Raw genomic sequence first — 7,500 nt, forward strand, 5'->3', positions numbered from 1 at the left:
GAGCAAGACACTTTATTTCACGTTGCTCCAGTTCACTCAGGTGTAGAAATGAGTTGCGATGTCACTGGTTCCAAGCTGTATTGACCTCTTTGCCTTTGCCTTGGATAACACTGGTGGCATGTAGAGGGGAGGCTGGTATGCATGGGCAACTGCTGGCCTTCCACAAACAACCTTGCTCAGATTTGTGCCTCAGAGGGTAACTTTCTAGGTGCAATCCTATGGTCATGAATGACCGAAGGGGGTCTCCTCCTCCTTCTGTGTATATAAATCCAAAAAATTGAACAAGAAAGCAACAGGCAACAATAAAAGATCTGGACAGATAAACAATACAAAGACAGACAGGAAAAATATGGACACTCACAGTCTTCTCTCATCAGTCAAGTTTCTAAATCATCCTTACAGTTTTGGCCAGTTACACTTGAGACTGTTCAAATCTGGCTGGCCCCAAAAATCTAAGCTAAGAGCATTCAATTTTTTGGGAGAAAGCAAATAAATGTGTATGACAACAAAGACAAAAAAAGTGGAGAAAATGTTACACAAATACAAACAACAAGAATATGACAACAGGTGTCTTTCGACTAATAGAGACAAATCAAGTTGAGCTGGCATGTGTAGAATGAAGGCTTTGAGGCAGGAACATAAGAGATGAACGTAAGAGATGAAAGTCATGAGACGATAAGAGATGCTTCGCAGCCGGCAGTCAAGACAAGAAAGAAAGATAATGCATTTATGTGTGTGTGGAGTGAAGGATGTCATCACAGAATACCACCATGCTAAGCTACAATGGACCAGTCATGTCGTAAGGTTCACAGACAGTCCAGTGGACTTGTGCCGTCTTCTTCTTCTTCTTCTTCTTCTACTATTCCTCCTCCTCCTCCTTCTCCTTCTTCTTCTTCTTCCAATCAGGACTCACGCCATTAGCCACAAAGAATAATCTCTAATGCGAGCCTACTCTGAGCTACTAAGAATGCGTGTGGCAACTTGAAGATCCACCCACCACACGCGATAGACTGGCAGTTGCACGGGGTTCAAAAGTTACGTTGTTAACCTCATTCCGTAAACGGTGGCTTTTAACGGGTGGAGAGCTGAACCATCCTGGGGTACAGAGGATTCGCAATCTAGACTAGGGTCTGAAAGTTTACCACACCATTGTGGGTTACACTATGGTTCCTCTGCTTTGTGGCAGAAGTAGGAAGAAAGAGTGTGAGAAAGTTGTGGTGAAAGGGGTTCACCCCCGCCCCCACCCCCACCGGAGCTTTGTGGAGCTTAGGTATTTTTGCTCAATAAACACTCACAATGCTCGGTCTGGGAATCAAAACGACGTTCTTACGCCCGCAATCCACTGCCTTAACCACTGGGCCATTGTGCCTCCACTGGTGCTGCCATTGATTGGTACCCATGTGAACAGAAGAGGCCACTTAGATGAAGGCCTCCAGTCAGGTGGAAAGATGATTTGAGTAAGATGTTTGTAACAACGTGGAGGAGAACGGCAAGCACATGAAGGGAATGGAGCAAATGCTGTGGCCAGCGGAGCTGACTCAGTACCACACTGCCTGGCTAATCCAGGTGATCCAGGATATATATATATCATCATCATCATCATCATCATCATCCTCATTTAATGTCTGCCTTCCATGCTGGCATGGGTGGGGCAGTTTGACAAGAGCTGGCCAGGCAGAAGCCTGCACAAAACATCTGTGACTGTTTTTGCAGGATTTTTACAGCTGGATGCCCTTCATAACACCAACCACTTAGTACAGTGGACTCAGTGTTTTTTACATGGCACAAACACAGGTGAGGTCAGTTTTGGCAAGGTTTTGGCAAAATGCTTAATCTCACATTGTTCTGCGATCACTTTGACACCTGGCGTGTTGCATATCAATTTGATTGATAGCTTATTTATGCCGGTGGGGAAGAATTCTGGAGAGCAAGGGGTGATGAAATCAGAAAAGGCTGTTTTTGCATCTTCTTCAGATTTGAAGTTTTTCCCTTGTAAAAAGTTATTTAATGCCTGGAAAATGTGATAGTCAGTTGCTGCAAGGTCTGGTGAATATGGTGGATGACAGTATTTTCAAGTTTAGTTCCTGTAACTTGAGTAGCGTTCTTTGTGCAACATGTGGTCAAGCATTATCTTGCAAGAGAATTGGCCTGTCTCTGTTGACCAATCTCAGTTGTTTAATTGTTGTTTAATTTCATCCAGTTGGTTGTTATATACATCCGCTGTAATTGGCTTACCAGATCTCATGAAGCTGTTGTGGACCACCAATTAGACCACCAAAGAGACACCATTAGCCATTTTTGGTGAATATTCCTTTTTGGATTGTGTTTTGGCACTTTGTCTCTATCCAACCACCATGCAGAATGCTCACTGTTGTTGAAAAGAATCCATTTTGCATCACATGTAACAACATGATATAAAAATGGTTCGCTTTTATGCCATGGCAGCAAAGAACAGCAAGTTTGAAGATGATGTGACATTTGATGCTCATTCAGTTCATGTGGTACCCACTTGTCCAGCTTCTTTCCCTTGCTGATTTGTTTCAGATGGTCCAGTGCAGGTGGAATTGAAACATCAAACCTTGCTGCTAACTCACGCATAGTTTGAGATATATCCACTTCCACTACAGTTTCCAGCTCATCATTATCCACTTGGGTCTCAGGTCTACCATGGGGCTGATTTTCACAAGAGAAGTCACCAGACCGGAACCTCTCAAACCATCAGCATACAGTGCACTCATTCGCTACATCGTCACCAAACACCTTATTGATGTTTCAAGCTGTCTGGGTTGCATTGGTTCTGCAATGGAACTGATATTCATAAACAACAAGAATTTTTGATCTATCCATGGGTTCACAAAAAATTATTTACTAGTAAAAACTCACAATATAACCAGACACCATGAATTGCATTTCGAAAAGTGATGATGTAACTCTTCAATGTTGTAAAACAAAGAATTGTCAGGATAAAACATTAAAGTTAATAACTGCCAAACTTGGTACATAAGAAAATCAGACATTTCATTCTTAATGACCTGATATAAGATTGAGGCAAACATCTTTCTCCATGTGATCGGCTTGAAGAATTGTTAAGGCACTAGGACATTTTCCTACTTTACTTAACATGAAATCAATGGTGGCCTTAATTCACAAATAAAGAAATTATATCCACCTTTAATGTAGTTCTCACTCCAAATGCTTGGAAAGTAAACTTATTGCCACATGACCATATCTGCACATTCTCTTCTTTTTTTTTTCTTTTGTCTTTGCTAGGATTTTGAGGAAGATTTGGCAGCTAATTCCAGCAGGTTGAGTGCTAGAATAGAATCTCTCTCATTGCCCACCATCACCACAGTCATTATCAGGAAGAGGTGGTGGAGAGGAAGAAGGGAAGAGAAGGAACGGGGAGGGAATAGCAGGAGGTGGAGGAGAAAGTATGCCAGGTGCTTTCTAAGTAACTTAGCACAATTGTTTCATATTAATCTATCAAATGTGTTATCTTTGTGGCTGACGATTCTAGATTCCAGTTAAATTTACTACTGTCACACCTTATTGTTTATGATCCTCTTTGGTACTTCACCCCCCCACACACACACTGATAAGAACACAGGTGGAGGGGGGAGTTTTACTAACCCACTTTACCTGGGTTCATAAAGTAAATGCAGAATTTTCTTTTTGTTATTGTTATTTCAGTCATTTGACTGTGGCCATGCTGGAGCACCACCAGTACTTCTTTCTCTTTTTAAACTTGATACTTATTCTATTGATCTCATTTGCTGAGCCATTAAGTTATGGGGATGTAAACAAACCAGCTACAGTTGCCAAGTAGTGGAGAGGTTCAAACATATACAAAAACACACACATACATACACACACACATGCATACACACACACATACACTCACACATACATACATATGTACATACATACATACATGACACCACCAGATTGAATGGTACTGCTCAGGTGTTGAAACCATAATGATATCCGTGGGGTAGCTGATGATGGAAATATGCTGGATTGTTGGTATGGCTGTTTTTGTATATGTGGAACAGTATTATAACATCCTTTTGATATATATATGTGTGTGTGTGTGTGTGTGTGTGTGTGTGTGTGTGTGTGTGTATGTGTATGTATATATATATATATATATATATATACACATATATATACACATGTGTATATGACAGTCTTCTTTCAGTTTTCATGTATCAAATCTACTCACAAGGCTTTGGTTGGCCCGAGGCCAAAGTAGAAGACTCTTACCCAGAGGAACCAAAAAGAGTTTCACATTGGTTGGTATTGAAAAGGAGTCAAGAGCTTGTTGGGCTGGGGTGGAATGAGAGTATCAAGGGCCCTCAGGCATAACTGTTTACTGGGCCCCTTAACATTGATTTAGTAGAGTTAACATGTAGAGTGTGTGCCCCTCGGACCTCTGGGCCTTTGAGCAGTGCCTGATTGACCATCCTAGACATTGTTAATGGAGAACTGGAAATGAATGGCATCATTTGAATGAGACTTTAGTTTATGACTAAGGAACATACATGAGGAACGAGGGGTAGTAGAAACTCACACAAACACACATACACAGATGCACACACACACATATACATACATGTGCATGAGGGAGGGAGTGAAGGCCTGTAGCCTAGCGGTTAGGGTGTTGTACTCACAATTGCAAGATTGTACTCACAATTGCAAGATTGTAGTTTCAATTCTCAGACTGGAAACGCATTGTGTTCTTGAGCGAATCACTTCATTTGCTGTTGCTCCAGTACACTTGTTTGTAAATGGGTCACCACCCTGTGACAGAATAGTCTTCTGTTTGGTTGAAATATCCACCTGCCTGCTCAACCAACAGGTAGCATCATCCAAAAAAAACCACAACAGTGCAAGGAAGCGCATTGTGACTAGCGATATATAGCAACACCCAATAATCTTTTCCACTCTAGGAATAAGGCCTGAAATTTTGGTGGAGAGGGCCAGTCAATTAGATCAACCCCAGTATGCAACTGGTACTTAATTTATAGAGCCTGAAAAGATGAAAGGCAAAATCGACCTCAGCGGAATTTGAATTCAGAACATAAAGACAGGCAAAATGTCACTAAGTATTTTGCCTGGCATGCTAACATTTCTGCCAGCTCACTGCCTTATCAGCACCCAATAATCTGATTGAGGCATTGATTTACGATAGCAGGGCTATGGAGTCAGAGTTGGAGTCAGAAACAACTAAGGGGTAGCTGGAGTTAGAGTCGAAGTCGGCAAAACTATACCAACTCTGACTCCGACTCACAATATCTTTATTCTTTTTAATAAACTAGTTATAACATATAGGCCTACTCAAAGTACAAGCATATGCATATGCTTTATGAGATATGTAGACCACAATCACTTAATTACATAAAGAGGAGTCGGAGTCGGAGTTGGAGGTGCCAATAGTAGAGGAGTCAGAGTCAGAGGTGCCAACAGTAGCGAAACGGAGTCAGAGGTGCCAATAGTAGAGGAGTCGGAGTCAGAGGTGCCAATAGTAGAGGAGTCGGAATCAGAGGTGCCAATAGTAGCGGAGTCAGAATCAGAGGTGCCAATAGTAGAGGAGATGGAGTCAGAGGTGTCAATAGTAGAGAAGTCAGGGTTAGAGGTGCCAATAGTAGAGGAGTTGGAATCAGACGTGCCAATAGTAGGAGTCGGAATCAGAGGTGCCAATAGTAAAGGAGTCGGAGTTAGAGGTGCCAATAGTAGGGGAGTTGGAATCGGAGGTACCAATAGTAGAGGAGTTGGATTCGGAGGTGCCAATAGTAGAGGAGTTAGAGTCAAAGTTTTTTGTTTCAACTCCACAGCCCTGTATGATAGGCTTCTTCAGTTTCTGTCTACTAGTTTCACTCATAAAGTACTGAATGACCCACAGCTATAGTACTACAATACACCTGCTGAGAGCATCAATACAGTGGGGTCGAATTCTGAACCCCACAGCCACACCTGTGTAATCAGAAGGGGTATCGACTTAAGTACTTAATTGCTTGGTGTATTGACCTGTGTACTTTGCCTCGTTATCATTCAGTGTCCATGTTCCACACACACACACACACTTACTGGCGCTCCATCATTTACCATGACAAGAGTTCCACTTGATCCGATCAATGGAACAGCTTGCTCTTGAAATTAACGTGCAAGTGGCTGAGTATTCCACAGCCATGCATACCCTTAATGTAGTTCTCAGGGAAATTGTGAGTGTGACACAGAATTTGACTTAGCTGGGCCCCCTTTGAAATTACAGGTACTACTCATTTTTGCCAGGCAAGTGGACTGGAACAACATGAAATAAAGTGCCTTGCTCAAGGACATGATACACTGCAAGGAACCAAACTCACAACCTTGCGATGGTGAGCTGGTTTCCCTAACCACCAAGCCACATACCTTCACACATACTCACTTATATACCTACATATATATATATAGCCAGTACCGCACACATAAAAACACCATCCGAAGACCCGGCGACGTAGTCAGTCCACTTGTGCATACCTTCCTACTTATGACACTTGTGAAGACCTGTTGAGGCAAGTGTGTGACACCTACTTATGACACTTGTGAAGACCTGTTGAGGCAAGTGTGTGACACTTGTGTAGACCTGTTGAGGCAAGTGAAAATCAAATCAAATCAAATCAAACCAAATCAAAATAGATGAACATCAATGGAATTTGTATCTTTGTGGTACCAGTACCGTTGGCACACAAGGAAACCATCCGAACGTGGCCGTAGCCAGTATCGCATCGACTGGCCTCTGTGACGTGGGCACATAACAAACACCATCCGATCGTGGCCGTTCGCCAGCCTCATCTGGCACCTGTGTCGGTGGCACATAAAAACACCAACCGAAGACCCGGCAAGACTAGTCAGGCCATAACCCGTGGCCCCTACTTGGGACGTAGTCAGTCCACCTGTGCATACCTTCCTTCCTTCCTGTGACACTTGTGAAGACCTGTTGAGGCAAGTGAAAATCAAATCAAATCAAATCAAAATAGATGAACATCAACGGAATTTGTATCTTTGTGGTACCAGTGCCAGTGGCACACAAGACAACCATCCGAACGTGGCCGTAGCCAGTACCGCATCGACTGGCCTCCGTGCTGTGGGCACGTAACAAACACCATCCGATCGTGGCCGTTCGCCAGCCTCATCTGGCACCTGTGTCGGTGGCACATAAAAACACCATCCGAAGACCCGGCAAGACTAGTCAGGCCATAACCCGTGGCCCCTACCTGGGACGTAGTCAGTCCACCTGTGCATACCTTCCTTCTTGTGACACTTGTGAAGACCTGTGAGGCAAGTGAAAATCAAATCAAAACAAATCAAAATAGATGAACATCAATGGAATTTGTATCTTGTGGTACCAGTGCCGGTGGCACACAAGAAAATCATCCGAACGTGGCCGTAGCCAGTACCGCATAGACTGGCCTCCGTGCTTTGGGGACGTAACAAACACCATCCGATCGTGGCCGTCCG

General features: G+C 43.2%; 1 protein-coding gene across 1 annotated transcript in view; it reads left to right on the forward strand.

The window, feature by feature from the left end:
* Positions 1 to 573: 573 nt before the first annotated feature.
* LOC115219495 overlaps positions 574 to 7,500 on the forward strand; it is a 13,457-nt gene continuing 6,530 nt past the window's right edge. The window contains exon 1 of the mRNA XM_029789669.2: positions 574 to 596. The gene's annotated coding sequence lies outside the window, so the exon portion shown is untranslated. The remainder of the gene's footprint in view (positions 597 to 7,500) is intronic.

This window comes from Octopus sinensis, linkage group LG14, assembly GCF_006345805.1.
Source record: "Octopus sinensis linkage group LG14, ASM634580v1, whole genome shotgun sequence".
Taxonomy (NCBI): Eukaryota; Metazoa; Mollusca; class Cephalopoda; order Octopoda; family Octopodidae; genus Octopus; species Octopus sinensis.